Raw genomic sequence first — 24,792 nt, forward strand, 5'->3', positions numbered from 1 at the left:
GCTCAGACTGACTCTGCTAACAACTCAGGGAAGTTAGAAGAACTCTAATTGGGCACTGGACATCTTAACAATGACACTCATTTTAATTTGTCCTTATCTAACCACGTTGGGCTGAAATATTATTGTGTTGAGACCCAAATATGATTTTTGTTCTTATATTTATTTCTGGATCTCATATCCTTTCAGATATCAAAAGAATACAGCACCATGCAGGAATAATGCCAAGTTGCCCTTGTTTATTTCATTCCACCCCTCATCATGGGCACCAATAGTTGATTGATACTTGGAATACATCACAACTGGATTACAGATATGCTCTTTAGTCTGACCTCCACTTATCTCTTGCAACTTATTTGTAGACAGTCCAGAAGCTAGCAGCTGGATTTCATTTTTATTCCAGCAGTCACCATTTTATAATGTTTCCTCAGTTCACTGTGAGTTTCACTATTGATAAGTCAATCCAAAACTCTAAGAGGCATTTAAATGGAGTGAGTTAAATGAGAGGGAAAATATTACCATTAACTTGCAATAGGTTCATGTCACTCAACTACATTTTGCCATTGACTCCCCATACATCAAAATTGTGTAATGATACAATTCTCCCACAGAATAACTAATGAAATACTTAGCAAAAGTAAGTGGTTACAAAGCACTTTTTAAAAACAAAAGTGCTGTATTTTTTAAAAAAAATCTTGTACAGAACTCAGCCTTTCCAAGTTCTCATAATTCTGTGGTATTCATAATAAAGCAGGCAGATGGTTTAGTCTCTGAACATATGCTTTAAATGCCCCCTTTGCTATTTGAAAATAATGGACCAAATTGTGACCTCACATAGTCACAAGAAACTTTAAGAAGGCTGCCTTTTGAAATTTGAGGACAGAATGTTATCCAGTGGGAATTAAACCTTTAAAAAATACACTTTCTAAACTTTCTTCTGAGCTCTATTCTACATATTAAGAGAAGTAATTTTTTAATAAAATAGATATAGTAAGGAAAAATTGTAGCCAGCACAATATTGCATAGTTCAGGAATAGATTAGAAGGTAAAATAAAAGTTAAATATTTACATTTTTAAATTCTGATTGTCTAAAAACTTATGATAGTCATCTGATTTAATTTTTGAATGATTGCCAGACTTTCCACTTCTATTATTATTACTATTATTCTATCTTGTAGATGTTTTATTGTTAAAGCACTTTGTAATTATTAATTAGTTAATTTAGTTTAAATTATGTTTATACCTTTGTTTTAAATCCATGTTATTCATAGTTATTACAATCTTCAAATGCTATTTCGCCAGCCAGTTACTCTCATTTCAAAAACAGTTTGTTGTCGATGAAAGCACATATTCCAGGTTTTCACAGAATATGAAATTCAGTGGATATATGTGTTTTGATAATGTTGTTCACTTAACCCAGCTGTATTAGCAATACACCTCTGTTTCTTAAGTCAGTATTTTATACACAAAATGAGCCTTCATTTCCACACTCATGTTCTTATGTATTTAAATGTAGTTTTGAAAAAGTCTTTAACCTAGTCTCACTTATCCTAAAATGTCCACGAATCTCAGTAGTCTGATCAACACTTCAGATAAAAAGACCACACTGTTGACAATAAGGACACTCCGGTTATTACAGAATCCTGAAGTTTAAATAACTATTCTGGAACTGTAATGTCCCTTTAGAAATTCTGAACAAGGACTAGCTTGGTGCTAATATAAAACAGAGTTTACTCTGAAAAATAAAAGCAATAGTTGTACCCAAACATGTTTGGGATGCTCTTAAACAAATCATAATTAATAATATTGAGAATAATAAGTCTTAAATCAAGTGATAATTTTATACAAATATCCACAAATATCTGAGCAAAGTTTATAACTATTATTGGGGCAAAGCATTAACATACTCCTGCTGATAAAGACACAAAGTAACTCTGAGAAACCTCCCTCCTTCTCATTTCTCTAACTTTCACAATAAATGCAGCACTGAAACTAAACTCTCAGTCAAGGCAGAAATACGCCGAGCAGTATTTCAATAAACAACAAATTGATTTTTTAAAACCCACCAGATTAAACATTTCCCCCATTTTCCCCTTGCTTCCCCTTGTTGTTTCACTTTCCATGCACACATAACCGCACTTACCTGCACAAGTCTGAAACATCAGTCTAGGTAATTTTTTTGAAATGTACTCTGTACCGATGCATTTTTCTGTGTTTCTTTCTAACCCTCGGGAATGTTAAGAATTTAGGAAGAGAGCCACAGCTTAAGAGAGCAATTATTTGCCAGTAAATACTCAATTTGCTTGTCCTGTGATTTTTCTTCTAACTTGCATATTCAATAATCCGTCCCTGACTGCGTCACAAGCACAAAAAGTCTTTTCTCCAAAGGAGAACACTTTCGCCAATCAACCTTCAGCCATGCCAGGGCACAGCTAGTCAGGGTGATTTGTTAGCTTTAATTAATAATTCCTCACGCTGGCCATTTTAACAAATAACGCAGTGAGCCTGGGATGCTAGATGGCTATGATTCAGGCCGATAAAACTACAGTGGAAAGATGTGGGGAGGGTGTGTGTGGGGGTGGAATTCAGACGCGGTTTATAAACACCTCGAATCATACTCTTTCGGTTTACAATATAGAGGACATCTCCGCTGAATTACCACATTATGTCCACCAGTTTGTATTCAGATGGGAGCCATATGTTCCTCCACTTTATCTGCTAAGGCCCCCTCAGTGCCAACACAGTCATAGGGCAGACAACATTTACAAAAGAGGTCTCTAGCCTCCAGATTGCAAAAGTTTACTGCAAGGTGAAGTTGAGAAATCAGACATATACAGCACTTCTCAGTGAGCTTGTGTAACAGTCTAGAAACACAGAGGTAAGAATTATTGAATGCCAGATTTGCTGTCACCAGGCTGCCTGATACTGGGCATTTCATTTAGTCTTTTTTTTTTTTTTTAAATCTCATACCTCAAAACAGTTAACAATAATGGCTGACTTATTCATGCATTCCACAAACATTTATTGAGTCCTAACAATATGCCAAGCACTATATTAAATGCTGAGAACATTTTTGAAAGTAAGATTTTTATTTTTCTAGTTAACTGAAACAATCCATGGATTTATTATGTAACATACAGATAATGTGCTTGATCAAAGCCACCAAACAGGCAGTGTGAGAATGAAACTAAGGATTCAAAATACTGTATGGTCCAGTCAAACAAGCAATATTTGACAGCACACTTGTGTCCATGACAAAAGTGATGCTCAAAGTAAAAACGAAGAATAAGAAAAGGTAAAAAAAAAAAAAAAAGTTTTTTCAAAGATTAGAAAATTTCCCTCAAAGTGACCAGAACATTCAGAGATATATCAATCTGTTTATAAGGAATGTTAAAAGGTTCATAAGCACTTGAAGAACATGCAAAGATATAGGACATTCTATTCATGCTGTGATCTAGTATGTGTGTGTGTATGTGTGTGACTGAAAGCATGAGTTTATTGGATATATATTTATTGAGCACCCTACTCAATTCTAGGAACTGAATAATACTATGTATTGAGAGATAAATAAAACACAGTTTCTGTCTTCAAGAAGCTCACAATTTAGCCACCAGACTCAAAAAGGGAAAATCTAAACATAAAACTACAGTACAATATAGCAAAAGGAATGACATAAATATGCATAAATGTATGAGGCAGGGCTTCTAGAAGTGATCCATGGGCTGTTTCGAAAGGTAGAGGGGTAATATCATCGGTAGAGGAATATTCTAAGCAGAGCAAATCTTTGAACCCTTTCTAAAACTTTCATTAGAATTAGATTACCAGTTATTTAGAAACTACGATATTTAGAGCATGATAAAATCAGGTACATAATCACAAAACATTTTAGGATTTTAAAATCAATTTCTTAAGAAAAAAGATTCCCTATATTGTAATATGTTGACATCATCAGAAAAGTAAGCAGTGCCTCCATAACTGGTACAAATAGTGACTGTGTACGTCATTCTTTTCAGTGTGTTTCAGTTGTCTTACGCAAATAAGAAGCATTCCCAACATATACTGACTGTTTTTTTCAGCCATTCTCTTCTTTTACTATGTACAAACTTATATACAAATTTTGTTATCATTGTACCATAAGAGAAATCATATCTGTATGGCTAATAAGGGAGGGGAAAACCTATTTCCATTTAGTGGTCACACGTATAACTCTAACCAGAGAGTTTACACTATACAGTACTAAGGCAGAAGATGTTGAAGAAGAGAAATGAAGCCCTAATACCAAAAAAGCTCTTTCAGAGCAGGAAATGCTCCTGAAAATTGCATAGAGTTGTTTTTTTTTTCTGCATAGAGTTCTTAATGACATTAAACACTTTGTTTTATACTAAACTCAGCAGTGAGACAGCCACCAGAATACCGTATTTACCATAAATCATTAACAGCTAGCCAATTTGGAGCACTGATATAATATTATTAATTTATTCAGCACATATGTATGGAGATACTGATATCTACCAAGTGCTTACCAGTTATTGTTTGATTTTTATATCTGTAATAATTATATCTAATAAGTTTACCATTTATTGAGTGCTTACTATATTCTAGGAACTGATCTAAGGACTTTACATATATTATCTCATTTAATCCTCACAATATAATGAAGTAGGTACTATTACCATCTCCGTTTAATAGGTTATGAAACTCACAAGTGGTAAAACTGGATATGCACTATGTGGATTCATTTTAAATAATGAGACCAGTGCCACTAATACCCATACACCATCAGTTTCATTACTTGATAGTTACTTGGTCACATATAATATTTATGTCATTACTTTTAATCTAGAAAAATTAGAGTAGTTTTGAGGTTAATTTGAGAATTAAGCTAAACTCCTGTATCTAATGAGAGACATGTCTCAAAATAAGACTGGAAAATATAATTTATTGTACCAATAGGCTAGCACTGGGAGACAAACTGACAGCTAGCTTGAGTTAGGCATGTTTTAGATGATGGAAACTAGCATTACATCACATGCTATGACAGCTCCCTTCTCCCTTATTAAAACTTCTCAGAGTCTCAGAAGATAATTCAGAATCTTATACACCTTTACAAGAGGAATGAGATAATGGTCTAAAAAGTGAGAGAAAGACTGAGTCAGAAAGGCTTAGGTTTGAATCCTAGCTTGGCCACTTTCTAGGTGTATGCCATATATCAAACTAATTAGGTTCTTTGAGGCTCAAATATCTTATCTCTAAAATAGTTTGTTGTGAAGATCAAAGGAGATAATGTACCTAGGATACAGAGCATAGAATTAGCCCAGAATAGGTGTACAATATATGGTATTTGAAGCATTCAGAGCTAAAGCTTATCACATACAACTAAAGTTTACTGTTTTGGAATCAAATGACACATGTAATATCTAAGTCTGCCTTAGACAATACACGTAAATAAGACTTAGCTAAAGCAAAGTGGACTTGGTAGTCTGGTAGAAATCCCTTTGAGAATGTTAATAATATAGCTGAAATGGTGGTGCTTAAGAAAACAGAAAAGTGAAGTATAAGTCTCTCAGTTGTGTCTGACTCTTTGTGACCCCATGGACCATACAGTCCATGGAATTCTCCAGGCCAGAATACTGAAGTGGGCAGCTGTTCCCTTCTCCAGAGGATCTTCCCAACGTAGGGATCAAACGCAGGTCTCCTACATTGAAGGTGGATTCTTTATCAGCTGAGCTGCCAGAGAAGAGCTGACCCACAAAATAGAGGTAGATAGCGCAAGAATTTACCAGTTAATTATAGAAAAAAAAAAACCATTAATTTTCCAAGTTATTAATACAATGCTACATTTTATTTCATGGAGATGTAAAAACTTATTTGGGACTCAATGGGGAGAGTGCAGAACTCAGTACAGTCATAAGCTCTCCCCTGACCAACCCGATGACACTGTTTACTAACTACCAGTTAACTACCAGCATTCTCCAACTTCAGGCACCCTGCCCTTTCCACATACTTTCTTCTCACTTGACCTTGATTTAGTCCAACCATCTCCAGTATTGTATAGCTCCAGTGAGCTAAAGTGTAGAGTAAATATTAACAGAACACGCATTTACTGATGGTGATGAAGCTGGACGTAGGTGAAATGAGGTATTATTTCACAGAAGGTGTCATTGGAGGGGCTTCAAGAAGGCTCTTCTCATTTACTTGAATGGGTAAGTATCATTTCTCCTTTGAGGATTCCTTTGGGATAAGCGACTGCCTGGATCCTCTATTATTCGTTCTTATTCGATGGCCTCTAGCTGAGATCATCAGATGGGGAAATCAACAGATCAATTAAAAAGTATAGGAACTTTCTGAGCCACACTAGCCTGAGTGAGATATCCTGGGTCAGAGCTTTCTAGAATCTGTTCATTTCTCAGCTGGAACTCCTAATTGGTAGAACGTAGAAGCATAGAAGGGGCTTCCCTGGTGACTCAGATGGGAATGAATCAGTCTGCAGTGCAGGAGACCAGGGTTCCATCCCTGGGTCAGGAAGATACCCTGGAGGAGGGCATGGCAACCCACTCCAGTATTGTTGCTTGGAGAATCCCATGGACATAGGAGCCTGGTGGGTTACAGTCCATGGGGCTGCAAAGAGTTAGACACAACTGAGCAACTAACTCTCTCTCTTTCACACACACACAGAAGCATGGAAGATGACTACTTCATGTACTCTTTCCTGGATAATAGGTTTGATAACAACAATTTAGTAAAATTCTGGCCAGACTGGATCTCTATTGCCTAGTTCTCCAGCCTTATTGAGGGAAAATTAATCCTCTGGTTAAAAATGATTACAAGCAGATATTATTATTGGGAAAAGATTGAAGGCGGGAGGAGAAGGGAATGACAGAGGATGAGATGGTTGGATGGCATCACCGACTCAATGGATATGAGTTTGAATAAACTCTGGGAGTTGGTGATGGACAGGGAGGTCTGGCATGCTGCAGTCCATGGGGACACAAAGAGTCAGACACAACCAAGCAACTGAAATGAACTAAGACATTCTTATAGAAACATTTCAAAACTGATACTATTTTATATATTTTTATATCATTTTCCCAAATAAAGTCCATATACTTTATGGTTTCCAGACTTATGCATTTTTACATATGTACATAAATACCTAATATCTAACTGCTTTACTAAGTGATAACTAGATAACAAAGGAGGGGAAAGGTGATTTAATCCCAGTTTCAAATTTAGAATTCTGTTGAAACAAGAATTTTGGAAATATTCATAAATTGTTAAGTGGTAGTCAATATATTTGTCTCTGTTAGGTTGAGATTAAAACCTTAAATTTATCAAAAGGTCCTTGTCACTTGAGGCATTACTTTCTCAATGAAAGTCTCCAACCTTTACAAATGTGAAAATTGGGATTCCCTGAAGGAGAAAAATATTTCTTGTCAGAAAACTCGTCATGGCTAAGTTCACAGAGGGAAGGAGTCCAAGATCTTATCAGCTTTCCTGTGACCTTGATATGTGATTTGCTAAAAGTCATTAATATCCCCTTGCATGTCAGTTTCCTTCTCTTTATCTATGAAACAAAAATATTATGAAGATAATGTGGAGAAAATATTTTGATCATCTCATAGAGTATATGCTAAAGCCCAGAGTATCCAAATGATACTACCAGTATCAAGTGGAGAGAAGGACATCAACACCCTATATCATCTTAAATAACCTATTTAGTACCTCAGCTTTTTGCTTTTTTTTAATGCTATAAAATGAGCATAGTCATGTTTATACTTTTATCAAATAATATATTAGAATAGAGAAACTTGCATAATCTGTGAAAACTTTTAAATAAAATTTCACATAATGTAAAAAAAAAAATGACCAATATAATCAAGTCACCAAAACTGATTTTCAAATATATTAGAGGAATTGATTTTAAAATATCAAGGCATAAGATGAATTAAATATTTCTAAGCATATTCATATATTTATTAAGGAAGACTCTTTCTAAGATGGGAAGCAATACTGCCTTTTATTTGAATGGCTGGCTGCATTTTAGGATGGATCTAAGATCTTAGTAACAAGAAAGCCAAATCAGGGAAAGCAATTTTTAGCAGACTGTTGAATGATATATAAAGTAAAATATATTCACTAATAGGTCACAGAAATCTTACACAAGCTTTTAGAACAAGAACTGCTTAAGCAGCTTTTTGTATTTGGCAAAGTCATGTTCCTGCACTGTCCTCTCACAACCTCCTCCCACTACTCATTTTTTTGTTCTATAAAGCCAGGTGGGAGTAATGACAAAAGGGTGGGGCAAAACAAACAGAGGCAGTCACTGTGGCAGGAGCCACTCCAAAGATCAAACAGCCACTTTAGCTCTGGCTGCCAGAATTGGACCCACAGTGGGTGGCTCATTAGCACGATGCCCTGAGAACCACATGGGCCACTGCTGGTAGGTCAGCACCCGGGGTTACAGGTCCCTCACCCTGCCAGGTAGAACTGCCTGCTAAGAACTGAGTGTGCACCTTTTCTTACCCACTCACAGCATTGTGTTTCAACACAATTCTGCATTTCCACTATGTTTGCTGAAAAACCTCAGTGGGATAGACACTATACAAAGCATAATTCTGTTCTACTAATTTCATATCTACTACTAATTTCAGTATGAGGAACTCAGATTTTCCTATACTAATGGGTAGATTCTTGGCTAAGTGGTAGACAAGATAATTCAATTTCTAAAATTTTAATAAATATATTGCTTTAACTTTAATATCTGTCTTAAAAAAATACATTAATACCTCTAATTACCCAGCCATCTCATATTCACCTATAAGTATATCATGATTTAACATGGTCAATAATTCAGATAAAAGAAAATACAGAGTCCTTAAGAAACTAAAACAAACAGATGTCATAAAGCACACACAATTGTTCAAACTTATCTTTATTCATCAATGAGTCTTTAACTTGGAACCTATATATTCTTCCTTAATACCCAGTAGCATCAGTTATCTAGGTCTTCATATTACATAGAAAGATGGGTTATTTCCAGAAGAAAGCACAATGGGAACTGTAAGAAATAACCACTCTGTGCCTTTGAATGAAGAGGAAACGGAGGAGGTGAGGGACGAAGTATTCAAGGTTAAGAACTATGTACAGTTTGCAAACATACAGATAATTGTGTCCAACAGATATCAAAGTAATAGAGCTCTACACAGAAATATTTACATTTCCTTTGGTTTGAACTATAGTCCCTCAAAATTCATATGTTGAGGTTCTAACCCACAATAATTCAGAATGAGAATTTATTAGAAATAAGGTCATTGTAGATATAATTAACTAAGATGAGGTCATATTGGAGTAGACTGGAACCCTAATCCAATTTGATTGGTGTCTTTATAAAGGGGGATTTTGGACACAGGCATGAACATGGGGAGAACACTACCTGAAGATGATGGCAGAGATGAAAGAGATGCTTCTACAAGTCAAAGAACACCAAAGATTGATAGCGAACAAGCAGAAGTTAGGTAAGAGGGATGGTACAGATTTCTTCTCAGAACCCTCAGAAAAAATCAACCCTGCTGATTTTACTCAACAGAAATCTGACACTTTTGTTGTTAAGGCATCCTGGTTGTTGTTTTTTTTTTCCATTTTATTTCCCATTTTACAGTTGAGAAAGCTGAGCTTTAAAGTAGCAGGCACAGGAATACATAGTTAACAGTGGAAACAGGATATAAACCTGCATATTATTCCAGAGCCCTAGTTCTTTTTGTTTTTTTTTTTCCATTTATTTTTATTAGTTGGGGGCTAATTACTTTACAACATTACCTTGACATGAATCAGCCATGGATTTACATGTATTCCCCATCCCAATCCCCCCTCCTACCTCCCTCTCCACCCAATCTCTCTGAGTCTTCCCAGTGCACCAGCCCCAAGCACTGGTCTCATGCATCCAACCTGGGCTGGTGATCTGTTTCACCCTTGATAATATACATGTTTTGATGCTGTTCTCTCGAAACATCCCACCCTGACCTTCTCCCACAGAGTCCAAAAGTCTGTACATCTGTGTCTCTTTTTCTGTCTTGCATATAGGGTTATCATTACCATCTTTCTAAATTCCATATATATGCATTAGTATACTGTATTGGTCTTTATCTTTCTGGCTTACTTCACTCTGTATAATGGGCTCCAGTTTCATCCATCTCATTAGAACTGATTCAAATGAATTCTTTTTAATGGCTGAATAATATTCCATGGTGTATATGTACCATAGCTTCCTTATGCATTCGTCTGCTGATGGGCATCTAGGTTGCTTCCATGTCCTGGCTATTATAAACAGTGCTGCAATGAACATTGGGGTGCACGTGTCTCTTTCAGATCTGGTTTCCTCGGTGTGTATGCCCAGAAGTGGGATTGCTGGGTCATATGGCAGTTCTATTTCCAGTTTTTTAAGGAATCTCCACACTGTTCTCCATAGCAGCTGTACTAGTTTGCATTCCCAGCAACAGTGTAAGAGGGTTCCCTTTTCTCCACACCCTCTCCAGCATTTATTGCTTGTAGACTTTTGGATAGCAGCCATCCTGACTGGTGTGTAATGGTACCTCATTGTGGTTTTGATTTGCATTTCTCTGATAATGAGTGATGTTGAGCATCTTTTCATGTTTGTTAGCCATCTGTATGTCTTCTTTGGAGAAATGTCTGTTTAGTTCTTTGGCTCGTTTTTTGATTGGGTCATTTATTTTTCTGGAATTGAGCTGCAGGAGTTGCTTGTATATTTTTGAGATTAATCCTTTGTCTGTTTCTTCATTTGCTATTATTTTCTCCCATTCTGAAGGCTGTCTTTTCACCGTGCTTATAGTTTCCTTTGTTGAGGCATCCTGTTTGTGGTACTTTGTTACAGCCCTAGGAAACTAGTACAGTAATGATGATCACAGAATCATTATGTAAAGGTTAACTCATGTTTGCAACACTTTGAGAAGGTTGAAAAATATAAGATTCACTTCAGAAAAACTCTCATTGATATAAATAAACTCTTTCACGTTTGATGACCAATATACATGAAACATAGTTTTCAATTTCTGCTAATGCATTGAGATATTGCCACCTTTACTAACAAGACAAAGTGATATGCGCTCTTCAGAAGACATTAAAGAGTCCCCAACCCTGAAGACAAGCATTTTGATTAACAAGGCAAATAAATTTGAATTTATTTTTGTTATTACATAGCCCAATGAGGTTGGGATGGTTACATAGAGAAATTATTGGTAGAGAAGAGAATGGCTACTTAGAAGAGATCAAGTAAGAAATGCAATTTGAGTCTAGGCCAAAACTAGGAGACATTTGTCCAGATGAGAAGTTACAGATATTTTAAGTATGAGGAATACAGAGGCAAAGTAAGAAGGCTGAGGCAAAGAAAGAGAAAGAAAGAAGGGGTGGAACAATAGTGGAGGAAAATGAGAGAAGTAGCTGGTACTGAGAGCAAAACAATCTGAACTAGGAGTATAAAATGATAAAAAGTCTTATAGATGTAAAGAAAGACAAGAGAGGGTAGCATTCCTGTGTTCTGAACAAAGAGTTAAAAACATCTAGTGCAAGAATTAAGCTTTCTTTAAAACTAGTGCTCTGAATGCTTTTGTATGAAAAAGAAAGACTGTACTTTTATTTTTCTTTAAAGATTCAATACTGAAATGGAAACTTTTTTTCCTTTAAGTGTAAGCTAAGCAGTTATGGCAGGTAGGTCAAGGAAGAAATACTTCATGGAACAGGAAGCCATAACTTTATACAATGTGTTCTCTGGAGAAGTTAGAAAAAAGTACAAAATAGTTCCATAGAGTTTGTTTGTTTTGTTAAGTAGCTTTAAAATCTTACCTCTCCTAATTGTTCTTAACATTTTATTCAGCCAATTATCAATTTAATCTAGGGAAAGAAAAATCAACTTGACTTTTTGGCAGCCAAGTCAATCCAACTGGAAAATTCTAATCCTACAAGAATAGGGCAGAGGGAAAACTCTGCCTAGCAACATTTTCAATTGTCAACAAAAATTCATGATATTATAATCATCTTTTTCTTCCTTTCTCAAAATCATTTCCTCTAAAGATATTAATGATGGTACAATGAAATTCTTGGGTAAAATGAAAAAGTGAAGAGAGTCATTCAGTCTTTAAGGTAATAGGAAGTTCTTGTTCAGTTCAGTTCAGTTCAGTTGCTCAGTCGTGTCTGACTCTTTGTGATCCCATGAATCGCAGCACGCCAGGCCTCCCTGTCCATCACCAACTCCCAGCATTTACCCAAACTCACGCCCATCGGGTCAGTGATGCCATCCAGCCATTTCATTCTCTGTTGCTCCCTTCTCCTCCTGCTCCCAATCCCTAGCATCAGGGTCTTTTCCAATCAGCTCTTCGCATGAGGTGACCAAAGTATTGGAGTTTCAGCTTCAGCATCAGTCCTTCCAATGAACACCCAGGACTGATTTCCTTAGGATTGACTGGTTGGATCTCTTTGCAGTCCAAGGGACTCTCAAGAGTCTTCTCCAACACCACAGTTCAAAAGCATCAATTTTTCGGCACTCAGCTTTCTTCACAGTCCAACTCTCACATCCATACATGACCACTGGGAAAACCATAGCCTTGACCAGACAGACCTTTGTTGGCAAAGTAATGTCTCTGCTTTTTAATATGCTATCTAGGTTGGTCATAACTTTCTTTCCAAGGAGTAAGCATCTTCTAATTTCATGGCTGCAGTAACCATCTGCAGTGATTTTGGAGCCCAAAAAAATAAACTCTGACACTGTTTCCACTGTCTCCCCATCTATTTCCCATGAGGTGATGGGACCAGATGCCATGATCTTAGTTTTCTGAATGTTGAGCTTTAAGCCAATTTTTTCACTCTCCTTTTTCACTTTCATCAAGAGGCTTTTTCGTTCCCTCTTCACTCTCTGCCATAAGGGTGGTGTCATCTGCATATCAGAGGTTATTGATATTTCTCCCGGCAATCTTGATTCCAGCTTGTGCTTCTTCCAGCCCAGCGTTTCTCATAATGTACTCTGCATATAAGTTAAATAAGCAGGGTGACAATATACAGCCTTGACATACTCCTTTTCCTATTTGGAACCAGTCTGTTTTTCCATGTCCAGTTCTAACTGTTGCTTCCTGACTTGCATACAGGTTTCTCAAGAGGCAGGTCAGGTGGTCTGGTATGCCCATCTCTTTCAGAATTTTCCACAGTTTATTGTGATCCACACAGTCGAAAGCTTTGGCATAGTCAATAAAGCAGATATAGATTTTTTTTCTGGAACTTTCTTGCTTTTTTGATGATCCAGCAGATATTGGCAATTTGATCTCTGGTTCCTCTGCCTTTTCTAAAACCAGCTTGAACATCTGGAAGTTCTCGGTTCATGTATTGCTGAAGCCTGGCTTTGAGAATTTTGAACATTACTTTAATAGCATGTGAGATGAGTGCAATTGTGCGGTAGTTTGAGCATTCTTTGGGATTGCCTTTCTTTGGGATTGGAATGAAAACTGACCTTTTCCAGTCCTGTGGCCACTGCTGAGGTTTCCAAATTGGCTGGCATATTGAGTGCAGCACTTTCACAGCATCATCTTTCAGGATTTGAAATAGCTCAACTGGAATTCCATCACATCCACTAGCTTTGTTCATAGTGATGCTTTCTAAGGCCCACTTGACTTCACATTCCAGGATGTCTGGCTCTAGTGAGTGATCACACCATTGTGATTATCTGGGTTGTGAAGATCTTTTTTGTACAGTTCTTCTGTGTATTCTTGCCACCTCTTCTTAATATCTTCTGCTTCTGTTAGGTCCATACCATTTTTGTCCTTTATCGAACCCATCTTTGCCTGAAATGTTCCCTTGATATCTCTAATTTTCTTGAAGAGATCTCTAGTCTTTCCCATTCTGTTGTTTTCCTCTATTTCTTTGCATCGATCATTGAGGAAGGCTTTCTTATCTCTCCTGGCTTGTTAGAGATGGTCAAATTATAATCCTTTTATATCCTTCACAGAAGCTAGAGATGGCTTTGTCCATGTCTCTAAAATAACTCAGTTGTATCACTAAACAGAAGTATTAAAGTTTAATTTCATCTATTTTCTATGTTAACTCACAAATCAATTTATTTGTTCTATTTATTCATTCAGGGAAATTTTAGCTTAAATGATGACATTCAAGTAGGGTGCTAAAATGTTAAATATGAAAGATTTAAAAAAACCAGGTATTTCTTTTTCTTTCTATTTATTTCTAAATTAGTTCTGCTATAGAAATGTCTTCTGCTAAGCACTACAGCTTCTGGTGGATGGGAAGTAATGCTGTCAAAACTGAGATAGTAGTAAAATGAATACATTCACATCAGTGGAAATGAGAAGGGAAGAGGAAAGGGATACTGCTACAGCATTAAAAAATATACTTTTGACCCTAACTCAAAATAATGCTTGTTTTAACCTTTCTCCTCTGAAGAGGAGTCATTGAATAAAGAAAGAAAAAGGAAGGAAGGAGGAAGAGAAGGAGGGAAGGAAAAGAAGAAAACAATGGAGTGATTAAGCATAAGAGCCATAAAGTAAGAAGGTGAGATGGAGAAGGAAATGGCAACCCACCCCAGTATTCTTGCCCAGAGAATCCCAGGAACAGAGGAGCCTGGCAGGCTACAGTCCATGGGGTCGCAAGAGTCAGACATGACTTAGCAACTAAACCACCACCACCACCAAGAAGGTGAGAAATTAGGAAAGAAGGAGAGAAGAGAGAAAACCATTAAAGAGGTACTCTCTTTTCACCTTCTCACTGACTGGCTCTCTAACTTTTTTTTTATCTACTATCTACTCCAACTCAAATATTTCAGACACAACTGGGATGGCTGAAATTGAGTGGGGAAGGAAAATTACTCCCTTTAATTGATGCTCACTTAGGTGCCAATATCTGCAATTTAGCAGCTCCTAGTGCTTTTAAGCTCACATACCTACTTTGAGAATAAATAAAATTCATGAATCTCTCCAAGGAGGAAAGAAAGGGCATGTCTACCAAGACATATAAAGTACATGTTGCATACTTTTAACAATATACACACACATACATAGGAAGCATATTTTTATGCATTCTCAAAAAGATCATATAAGATCTAAACTGATCCTTGTACTCTCTAACCATTCACTAGCTCAGTGTAAAGAACTATTGGCTCTAGAATCTGAATGAAGCCAAAATAAATAGAAGAGCGTAAGGACTTGGAGAAGGGGAAATGGGATATAAAACAAACAAATAACAAACAAACACTTATGTAAAAAATATGCTTGTCTCCAAACCAACCCTTAAGCTTCTATTTTCATTGGAACTTAAGACTAATGAACTATTTACTTAACAAAAATATATAGCAAGATGTATAATATTTTAGTGATTCTGCATGTTTTAAGCATTCTTCCCTGTTAATTGTCTTTGATAGTGCACTGACATCTAATACTGTCCTGATTTTTAATATTCACTCTAATAATAACAATAATACTGAAAAGCAATGCTGCTTAATATTGTGGATAGCAACCTATAGGATTCTTAAGAAATGACATGGAAACTTGGTCACAGATGTGTAAAAAAATCAAATAAGAATAATAAACTTTTCATCTATTGCCTAGTTCAACATTTTAACTAGGCTGCATGTGTATGAGGACACAGTTCATGCCTTAGCTACAATAATGAAAATTATTTATATTCACTTAAAAAATAATTTTTTTCATAGTATTTCACAACCTTTAAATGCCTTGAGACATCTTTATTTCATCTGATATGGATTTCAATTCTGTTAAGTAGATGGAAGAGATATTATCTTCATTCTACAATGAGGAAACAGGCTCTACGTGATTAACATGCTTAATATTTCTAACAGGTGGCAAAGCAAAGTTGAGAATTCAGGAACTTAGATAACTTACCCAGTAATTTTTCCTGCTATCCTATACTGCACTCGAAAAATGTTCATTACACATAACTTGTTCAGGCATTTATGTTGTCTTACTTTAGAAATGAGGATGATGCTATATAACCTCACTAGGTCCATATAGAAGACATTTATTTCCCATGCTGGGATTTTGTGGATGACATACAGTGAAACAGAAAATATTATCTATTTTATAGGTTCACAGATATATACTTAAATGTACAGTGCACATGTTGTGGATCATTTCTATAAATGGGTAAATGTATATAGGCATGCGTATGCATATACATGGGTGTGTGGGAATTAAAGGTGTGCTTACTCATCCCATTAGAAAACAATATTGTAAAGTTAAGTGTGCACTTTTTACTATTAATCTTGCATTTAGTAGTGGGTGGTACATGTTCACAAATAATTTATAAGTCAAATCAACATAAATACATGAATGGCATAGTAGGGAATATTTTGATAAAAAATATAAATACACATATATCTACCTTCAACTATCCTTTCTATTAGTTGATAAAGCTGATTACTTAGATTTATTAAATTAGAGGTAAAAACTGACTTTAAAATGTATTAGTATAATTTTAATCTTCCATTATAATTAGAATACAAAATTTAGTTGTTAAAGTTTTACAATTTGAGTGGCCTTATATTCCCTGTTTTCACTTGGGAAATTAGTTTTTGAGCTGGGAAATTCTCCTTCTTATTTTTTAATTTTAATTTTAGATAAATGGTCATATTTTAAAACAATAAGATGGTAGATTGCTAGGATGAGTTAATTTATTCCTTGAAGAAGTGTTAGTGGCTCAGTTGTGCCTGACTCTTTGAGACCCCATGGACTATAGCCCACCAGGCTCCTCTGTCCATGGGATTTTCCAGGCAAGGATACTGGAGTGGGTTGCCATTTCCTTCTCCTCCCTTGAAGAAAGGGTATAACAAATTACAATCTAGTGGATTTACCTGTTTTTAATCTCTTAATTTCCAAAGCAAGCCTTATATCCCATATATTATATGGGATACTATATATCATAACCCAACTTGAGCAAAATTATGAAATATAGATGAAATTTGTCCCCAGTTTCTATTCCTTATCTTCCTTTGACCTGTTTCCTTTTGACCTTCTCATGCTTCCTTCAATCTTATTAAAAATTTTATTTCTGATCCCTTTTCCCTGGGATGCTATAAATTCTACTTTATTTTCAGCTGTGATCTATGGTCTTTATTTAACTCAGATTCCTCCAACCACATCCTTAGCCTACCTTGCCAATCCCTCCATTGGAATGCTGCCATGTATCTGACCAATTTCACTTTGCTTTATGTCATGCCTTAACTCACCAAATCTTAGATGCCAGTGAGAGACTTAAGATTTTCCTATTTCCTGGCAAGTTATAACTGCATTTATCTCAGCCCTCCATGTAAACCATCTCTATTAATATGTTAGGAATCCCATTTCAGGTTCATTCAATTTTGGCTTACTTTCCTTTCCTGGTTGGGCTACCACTATGGTTCTAGCATGCTCTGAGGTGTATAAAAGGTTGTCAGTAAACAAATAAACCATAAAACTGAAATGTCACCTGTTATGTCACCATAAACCTGAAAACTTCCAGTTTAGCTCAGGCTCTAATGACTAACATGGCTTTTCATGTGCCCTAGTTGTTCTATTTATCAAGTGAGAAAGAAGTACTTTACTATGAGACATATGAGGATAAACATTTAAGTTGTTTTCAGGAGGAAACCTACCAATAGATTCTGTAAGTATCACACTGCTTTTCCTTCTGCTTCTAGAGCCAAAAGAAAAAAAAATACTGAGAGTACTCCAAAACAAATATTGGAAGTAACCCTTTATTCCAGAATTCATCTGTAGTAGACAAAACAATTACACCCCAAAGTACCCACTCTCAAAAACCTAGAAACTTGAGTACATGGCAAAATATTACATGGGAAAAGGAACTTTGCTGATAAAGTTAAGATTATGGACCTTAAAATAGATATCCAGAAAAATATCTATATCTGCTTTACTGACTATGCCAAAGCCTTTGACTGTGTGGATCACAGAAAACTCTGGAAAATTCTTAAAGAGATGGGAATACCAGACCACCTGACCGGCCTCTTAAGAAATCTGTATGCAAGTAAGGAAGCAACAGTTAGAACTGGACATGGAAAAACAGACTGGTTCCAAATAGGAAAAGGAGTATGTCAAGGCTGTATATTGTCACCCTGCTTATGTAACTTATATGCAGAGTACATCATGAGAAAACCTGGGCTGGATGAAGCACAAGCTGGAATCAAGATTGCCAGAAGAAATATCAATAACCTCAGATATATATATGACACCACCATTATGGCAGAAAGTGAAAAAGAACGAAAAAGCCTCTTGATGAAAGTAAAGCCTCTTGATGAAAGTAAAGCCTCTTGATGAAAGTGAAAGAGAAGAATAAAAAAGTTGGCTTAAAGCTTAACATTCAGAAAACTAAGATCATGGCATCTGGTCCCATCAATTCATGGCAAATAGATGGGGAAACAGTAGAAACAGTGACAGAATTTATTTTGGGGGGCTCCAAAATCACTGCAGATGGTGACTGCAGCCATGAAATTAAAAGACACTTGCTCCTTGGAAAGAAAGTTATGATCAACCTAGACAGCATATTAAAAAGCAGAGACATTACTTTGCCAACAAAGGTCTATCTAGTCAAGGCTATGGTTTTTCCAGTATGGATCATGTATGGATGTGATAGTTGGACTATGAAGAAAGCTGAGTGCCAAAGAATTGATGCTTTTGAACTATGGTGTTGGAGAAGACTCTTGAGAGTCCCATGGACTGCAAGGAGATCCAACCAGTCCTTCCTAAAGGAGATCAGTCCTGGGTGTTCATTGGAAGGACTGATGCTGAAGCTGAAACTGCAATACTTTGACCACCTGATGCGAAGTACTGACTCATTGGAAAAGACCCTGTTGCCGGGGAAGATTGAAGGCAGGAGGAGAAGGGGACGACAGAGGATGAGATGGTTGGATGGTATCACTGACTCAATGGACATGGGTTTGAGTAAACTCTGCAAGTTGGCAATGGACAGGGAGGCCTGGCATGCTGCAGTCCATGGGGTTGCAAAGAGTTGGACACGACTGAGTGACTGAATTAAACTGAACGGAACTATCCTAGATTATCCAGTGGGCCCAATCTAATTACCTTAATAGCTGAGAACTTTTTTCTGGATGGAATTTAAAAAAGAGATGTGGTATATGGAGAAGACAGAGAGAAGTCAGGGTGATATTGATTTGAAGCACTCTTGCCTAAAGATATAGGGGTCTGTGTGCAAAAAGCTAAGGATAGCCTCTAGCTGACAGCCAGCAAAGAAAAGGAGATCTTAGTCACATAACCACAAGGAACTGAATGAGCCTGGAAGCTGCTAAATTTGTAGTCATTTGTTATAGCAGCAATAGAAATGAAATATACCATTCTAGTTCAATGGCTACTAGATACAATAGTTAAAATTTCTGTGGTAAAGAGTTGAAATGGAAAGCAATACTATGAATACAAACAGTTCTTGGCACTACAAACACATTTTCCCCTTGATTTTCCTTCTTTCAGTTATATCCCCAGAGAAGGTGAAATAACAAAGGACTAAAGGACAAGGATTGCAAGGTATGCATGCTCAGTCACTTCAGTTGTGTCTAACTCTTTGCGAGCCCATGGACTCTATCTGACCAGGTTCCTCTGTCCATGGGGATTCTTCAGGCGAGAATTCTGGAGTGGGTTGCCATTCCTTTCCCTCCTCTAGATAATCTTTGTGACCTGAGTCTGCTGCATTACACGCAGATTATTTACCACTGAGCCACCTGGGAAGCCAATTTAAATGAAGTGTCCTTAACAAGAAGCTTCACAAATATACCTTTTTGTCACAGCAAGAGTATTATACTGATGGTGCTACAATACTCATACCAACTAAGTCTACTGTCTTGAAAAAGAAAAAGAAAAATCAGAGAATGGTTCAAAGGATTATAAAGATAAGATGATAATGGCCATTTAAGAGATAAGGAAGACTGAATCCAAGCAAATGTATTCATATGTGTACTGGGGTGTGCTTTCCTCACTGTATAAGTTGTCTTACAAACATACACATAAGTAATTTTATGGCATCGACAGAGCTATTTCTCTTATGTAGCTTCCAAACAATTTTCTTTCTTATTCACATTTTTTTTTTTTTTTTGCCTTTGGCAATCCAGACTCTGGCCTTGACAGAAGAAAATAATATTGGAGGAAAGGCAGCAGTTTCCAATGATTTTTTAGCATGGAAGTTTTAGAGAACTTGACTTTTGTAGGTATACTCAAGTTCAGAACCTAAAACTTTTTTGAGTTATAATATCATACTGAAAACAGATACTTTGTAATACTTTTGTAATCAATTAGAAATGATTCTCACAATAAAGGGTAAATTCTCAGCAAGTTGTATATAGTCTGCATTACAATTTCACATTATGAAATAATAAAAATGAAAAAAGGAAGAGAAACAGAGAGATTAAAAGTTCTTGTAGAAACAGGATAAATGTAGCTAATTTTTTTCTGTAGAGACAGGAAATGCATGATGTAAAACTTTCTAACACATTTGCAGCTTTCCTTTTGTGTTGCATGAGGTCACAACTGGAAGTGTCGCTCTAGTGGCCTGGTTAAGAGCTGTGTAGGATGAAGACCATGTGAGAAAAAATACTTTTCTTTTGAACACTACACTCTGTTTACTACAGGTCCCTGAAAACTTGCTGAAAACTTTGGTCATTTTATAAAGAGTTATCATAATCATGAGGAACTTAGTCTCAGGTACAGCAAATTAATCCCCATTTTATGTCTGTCCCAATTTAGTATTTCTAAAGGGGGTGGATAATAATAAATTCTGCCAGCTCTCTTTTTTAAGGGCTATTCAGATACTAAATAAACCAGGAACATTTTAAAATGAAATCTCATAAAAATCTGCTTTGCTTAACCTTCTCTCCCTCTTTAAAAAATAAGAAAGGCATGATGTTCTTTTTTTAATAATTAATTCACTTTAGACAATTCCTTAAATTTTCATTTTAATAAATTTTTGTGTGGGTGCATTAATTACTTTCAAAGACGCTTTACAACTGTTACCTATTAAAAGCCTTTGTTAGTGAATTAAAAAAAAAAAAACTTCCAACATGCCCCCTCCCTTCTCCATTCTGAGCAGGTCCTCGCTATCAACTGCTGGAGTATGCTCGTTTTGCACCTAGAGCTATAATTATTTTGCTTTAATTTTACAAAACCTTTTGTTCCATTCCCACGAGCCCACCTGATCCTTATATTACACTCGCTCTATTAAAACACTCATGCAGAACAAAGCATGGCTGTACTGATTCATAAGTAACTTTTCTTTTTCCTCAGTAAAATGCCACTGGCTAGGGCTTGGGACATAGTTCCAGGCTTCCCCCTCCTCTGCCAATTTTCATGTGTTAGAGGAAAAAAAAATATGTTGTTTCAGAGTGTTGTATTCTTCCCAAACGTCCTTTCTTTGTCCTGCTGTTTTTTAATGTGTGTTTAAAAAAATATTTTGTTATCCATAGTTTTAATCTGCTGCAATAGAAGTGATACAACGGTAAGGATGGTGGGCATATTAAGGATTGTAATCATGTTGAGATTTCCTTTATTCACATGATTAGGATCTTTTAAAAATCGCTCTTGTTGTCTTCTTTAATTTTCCATCTCTCCATACTCCACCCATTTTCCTTGAGATCTTGCAACACATGTGGACTTCTGGCAGAAAAAAAATTGCAGTGACTCATCAAGAGAATTGTTTGTTTGCTCTGAGGAGCACCCTGAGGACCCTCTGGGCTGCACACGGAGCCCTTTGATCCTAGGAAGTTTATTTCTCCCAGATGTTTTCCCCACAGCCACCTTTCTGCAATGTCCCTCTTCATTACATAGCATAAGGAGAAACACTCAGGACCCACTGCTGCAGCATACAGTTCTCCTGAATGGAGTGTGACAGGGAGCTGACATGATTGAGCCATTGGATTCTCTTTGCCTTAGGCACAATGATGGAGGAAGGTTAACCCTGAGGAAGGCAGAACTGGGGCTGTTCAAGCAAATCTCCCTGGAATGAAGATAAGAATTATGTGAATTAGGCCAAGTCCAATCCAGTCCAGTGTGTGCTCAGCCATGTCCTACTCTGTGACCCTTTGGACTATAGCCCGCCAGGCTCCTCTGTCCATGGAATTTCCCAGGCAAGAATACGGGAGTGGGTTGCCATTTCCTCCTCCAGGGGATCTTCCTGACCCAGGGACCGAACCTGTGTCTCCCACATCTTCTGTACTGAAGGCAGAGTTTTTATCCGCTGAGCCATTGGGGAAGCACTCCAAAATACACAGATCTGAAGACCACTGTTCCAATCTTATAAAATATTAATACTTGGATCTGTCACGTAACTTGCCCACTTGTCCAGCCTAAAGTATAAAGAGTGAATAGGAAAGTGAAATCTTTGGACACCTCAAGTATTTTTTTGGTCTGGCTGAATGTGCTGGTAGAAATGAAGGGAGAACAAGGCAGGAGATGAACAACAGGTGCACAGGGAAAAATGGTCTGCTAGGCTAAATAAACACCCCTCCCCACAAATGATAGCCACATCCTCATCCCTGGAACCTGTCTGTTACCTTATATAAGAAAAAGAATTACGCAGATGTAATTAAGTTAAGGATTTTAAGATGGGAGACTGTCCTGGATTATCTACATGGGTCTTGAATGCAATAAGATGAATCCTTAGAAAAGGGAGATTTTGGGCAGACACACAGGAGAGCCAGTTAACTGTGAAAGCAGAAGTTGAAGTGATGCAGCCACAAGCCAAGAACTGTTGACAGTCAGCAGAGGCTGGAAAAGGCAGGGAAACATGCTTCCCTGGAGCCTCCAGAAAGAACAAAGCCCTGCTAACACCTTGATCTCAGCCTATTGATTTTAATTTTGGACTTCTGGCCTCCGGAATTGTGAGAGAAGTTTCTGATATATTGTATGTAGTAATTCATTAGGCAGTTACAGGAAACTAACACACATGGTAACTGCTTTGAGGCTCCAGTGTTTAGCACATTCCTGAAATCATCCAAAGTTTCAAATTGAAGGAGTGAAAAATAGGGTGCTAAGACTTGACAAAACTCTTTGTGGTGATGCTGGAGTTCTTAAAAGCATTTGTGATTTACAGCAAGTTGAGAGTGAAAATAAACAGAAAAGAGAGTACATGAGATCATTTAACAGATTCTACATACTATAAATGTAAACACTCCAATTTTCTAATATTAGTTTGCATATTTTATGAAGTAGGGCAAATGTATTTTTCCTTTAAAATAAACACTTGTATGTGATGTATTAGGAGTCATTTTCTCTTAAATTGTCAGTAATATCATGAAACACAGCAACAATTGTTTTGGCACGTATATATTATACTTCACACATACAGACTATGCTCTAAAAGTGAAGATATTTGTCTGCACTTGAAGTAACTTTCTTTTTGCTATTCAAATGACAGTTCACTTTAAAGATTAACTCAGTGATAATTTGGAACTTAAACCCAAGAATTCTTAAGTAGATGCATTAAAAAAAATAAATCTGGGGTGCTCCAATAGCAAAAGGACTATTATGTGACCAAACTGCTCAGTTTATCATTTTTTCTAGTTCATCATTAAAAATCTATAGCAGATGTATTATTTAAAAGAAAAGAAAAGAAAGACTCCTCAATTCCCATGATTCCTTTCAGCTATTGGGCTTTTCAACAACCAACCATTAATCTTCATAAACAACTTGAGGTCAGTAGACCTAGACCACTAATAAAGATGAAGAAATAAAAGATCTAGAGAGCCTAAAGAGATTCTAGATCAATCAGCAAATGAATAGAACTGAAAAAATCAAGTAGAAATGTTGACTCTACTCTTCAGAACCTTTGAGAAGCAAATAGAGATTGAGTTATCCTTTTGAAGATGATACTCCAATGACAAAGTACGTTAAAGGTGGTTGCTTATTTTTTGGCTACCACTGAGTATTCATTGGACAGTAGGTTTAGAAACAAGAAAACATAATACTCTTTTAACAAACTAAATGAATGATAAACTTATGCTTAATATGACTAAGACACTGAAGAAAGATACCCCAAGCCATTCAGGATACCAGGAGGCTAAAGAAACTGGTATTTGTCCCCATGAGCCTACATTTGGGGAAGGAAGAATAATGAGAATCTCCTTGCATTTCTTCTCCACTTCTGACCACTACCAGCAGTACCCTGATTTGAGGCAGTTCAAGCACTCAGGACTTCAGGGTTTCACTATCTGGAGTGAACAGCAATCGGTACAAATTCCACCCTTATACTCCCATGTCTCACTGTTTCATTTACTTTAACATTATGTACACCTTATCTTTGGAAGGTCAGAATGCATATCTTTGCTTTGAGTGTGGTACAGGTTTTCACAGCACCATATAATTAAAATTGCCCTTTACTCATTTATTAACCCTTCCAACAACTTGAGAGGCAAATGTTACCTTTCCTATTTATCACCATCTCAGTTGTTTCTGTGAGTTCCTGGAAGGCAGAGAATACATTTTTCTTTCAAGTAGCTTTCCTTGGGGCTTATCAGGTGGCACTAGTGGTAAAGAACCTGCCTGCCAATGCAGGGGACTTAAGAGATGTGGGTTTGATCCCTGAGTTGGGATGATCCCCTGGTGGAGGGCATGGCAACCCACACCAGTACTCTTGCCTGGAGAATCCCATGGACAGAGAAGCCTGGTAGGCTACAGTCCATGTGGTCACAAAGAACTGGACACAACTGAAGTGACTGAACAAATAAGCAAAGCTTCCTTTATCTCTAAAACACCTAATAAATTCTTAAGGAGTAACTAG

At 36.7% G+C, this 24,792-nt stretch overlaps 1 protein-coding gene across 21 annotated transcripts in view; it reads right to left on the reverse strand.

The window, feature by feature from the left end:
- Positions 1-24,792, reverse strand: part of ZBTB20 (zinc finger and BTB domain containing 20) — a 1,026,540-nt gene that overhangs the window by 627,763 nt on the left and 373,985 nt on the right. For 3 of the 21 annotated variants that reach the window (XM_070465989.1, XM_070465991.1, XM_070465990.1), the window contains exon 1: positions 2,141-4,787. The exons of the other annotated variants lie outside the window; for them this stretch is intronic. The gene's annotated coding sequence lies outside the window, so the exon portion shown is untranslated. Of the gene's footprint in view, positions 1-2,140; positions 4,788-24,792 lie in introns of those variants that run through there. 21 annotated transcript variants of the gene reach the window in all.

Source organism: Odocoileus virginianus, chromosome 4 (genome assembly GCF_023699985.2).
Source record: "Odocoileus virginianus isolate 20LAN1187 ecotype Illinois chromosome 4, Ovbor_1.2, whole genome shotgun sequence".
Classification (NCBI taxonomy): domain Eukaryota; kingdom Metazoa; phylum Chordata; class Mammalia; order Artiodactyla; family Cervidae; genus Odocoileus; species Odocoileus virginianus.